This window comes from Triticum aestivum, chromosome 5D, assembly GCF_018294505.1.
Source record: "Triticum aestivum cultivar Chinese Spring chromosome 5D, IWGSC CS RefSeq v2.1, whole genome shotgun sequence".
Taxonomy (NCBI): domain Eukaryota; kingdom Viridiplantae; phylum Streptophyta; class Magnoliopsida; order Poales; family Poaceae; genus Triticum; species Triticum aestivum.
In genome coordinates, this window is record NC_057808.1 from 441005832 (window position 1) to 441008328 (window position 2497).

Here is a 2497-nt window from a genome sequence, read left to right on the forward strand (position 1 = left end):
GCCCAACGCCTCGCCTAGGGCATAAGCAGAAGTCCAGGCAGAGCAAGTAAAGAAATTGTCTACCCAAGCGAGAAATCATGCCATATTGCACTGATATGCCAAAAGGGCCATATTCCAATCGTAGTAGCTGGTCATTAACATACTTATATGCCCTAAATTAATAAAATACACATATAATAGCCACATATACACCCTAATAGTAAAAATTATATAATCGCCTAGGCTACGTCTAGGGCGCTTAAGCACCGTTTAGGCACTAGGCGAAGGCCAGCCACCTCGCTTACGCCTACCATTTTTTCCAACCTTTTCGTGCCAAGATTCGTGCAAAAGGCAGTGGACGACGATCGAGGCGTGTGGGCAAGTTGGGTAACGCCCACACGTGCGGGCGTTAGTGTTTCTGTTTTTTCTTCATTTACGGCATGGCCGTGGTGTGGGAAATTTCGTCCGCCGCAGAGTATCGCCCGCCAACAGTAATTGCTACATACAGTTTTTTTTTGAGCAGATTGCTACATACAGTTATGATCTCTGATTAGATGTATTTAGGGTATCAGATATCATTCGGTGAACAATCTGACGGCATAGATCAGTCTGGGTACACCTAATGGGGTGGTCATAGAAAAGAAAATGCAACAGCACCTGCCTGTTCAGATTCGCCACGAACGCCGCGGCCTATCGCCCCTGATCCCATCAAAACAACCATGTCAAACCACCATCGGCGCAAGCACGCGGCGGCGGCAGACTGGTCATCGCTGCCCCCCGATCTCGTCAACAGCGTCGGGGACATCTTGTTCGCCGATGGCGACGTCGACTACTACATGAGCCTCCGCGCTGTGTGCCACACCTGGCGCGCCGCCACCGACGACCCGCGCAGCCCGGACCCGCAGTTCCGCCCGCGCGGCTGGGCCATCCTCGGATCGCTCGACGGAGACGTTGCGCAGGACACCCGCCGCCTCTTTCTCAACGTCAACACCGGCCGCTTCCTCTGGAAGGACCTGCGGGTGCTCCGTGGCTACGCCTGCCTCGCCAGCGACGACGTGAACGGTCTCCTCGTCCTCCGGGCTAAGAGCGACTTCACGATCTGGGTCCTCAACCCGATCACGGGCTATCTGGTCCGCCTCGCTCTGTCACTGGCCATCCTCGCCACCACGTTGAAGGTGGCCGCAGCCGCAGACGGCGCAACGGCGAGGGTGCTCCACACTTTCTGGGACTCGTGCCATGTCGTGCGTAACCACAATGATCCGGCTTTCCTCGCCGCCCTGCCGGTTTACAACTCATCTGTAGCCGTGGTGGACTTCAAAAGCCGTGCGTACGCCGTTGACAGGGAGGGAACTGTCACAGTCGTCAAAGGGGAGCAGGCACCGCCGGGAACAGTCGTTGTGCCCCTGGAGATGAACATTCTGCCACTGGATCTGGATCCGCCGGGAACAGGCTCTGAGCCCCTGAGGACTTTCGTCAACAACGCCGGGGAGCTGCTGGTCGTGCGCCTTCGGACGTCCGAGGGCAGCGGCGCGGTGCAGGTCTTCAGGGTTGACCTCGAGGGAAAAACTCTTCAGGCGATCACGAGCATTGGAAACCATGCCGTCTTCCTCGGCAGACGGTGCCTCTCCGTCGACGCCAGCAAACTTCCCGGCATCCAAGGCAACTGCATCTACTACGTCGGCGGTGGGTGGGAGCGGGAAACGCGTGGGATTTGCATGTACCGCGTGGAGGACGGCAGCCATGAGAAACTCTTCAAGCCCCCTTATGATGGAAAAAAATTATATGAGACCAGGTCTCATATTTAGCAGGTGAGACCCTTCCTGATAGATGACACGTGGCATTCACAAATCACAAAGCATCTAATCTCTCCCCCCTGATTTCAGGTGGGGGGTTAGGATAGATGCTTTATGATTTGTGAATGCCACGTGTCATCCATCAGGATGGGTCTCATAGAATTCTTTTCCCTTATGACATGCCTCGTCGTCCCCACATTTGTTTGATGGTTGCTGTGCTAACGTCTCCTCCACAACGCCCATTGAGCCTTTTGCAAGTTCTCATGGACTACCCCAAGTATGCGCCGCGGCATGGCAGTGGGTGTCCAGATTGGCAATATTAGAGCCTGTTCGGGTTCACTCTGCTCTGCAGCTCTGATCCCGGAGCGGGCGGAGTGGCGCCGAACGCTGCAGCTCGTCGGAGTAGGAAGAGTGGAGTCCAGCCGGATTTAGCTCAATGCGGCGGTTAGTTTCTTCTCTTTCTCTTTTCTAGCACCAAGGCGCCTCCATTGCAGCTAGCTTTATATATGTTGGACTTCATATTGAATAGTTAACTCAGGAAGTACTTAGTGTACGCAGGGTTTATAAGATCTGGTCGTCTATCTATTATTTCATAAAATTTGGTTAATTAAGTCCACTTTTATCAACAGTTTGTAGTGAGAAAATGGCATCACCTTCTTTTGCAATAGCTCAATGCACACCATCTGTTTGATGCAGTGGCCTAAGTTTTTTAAACGGAAACACTA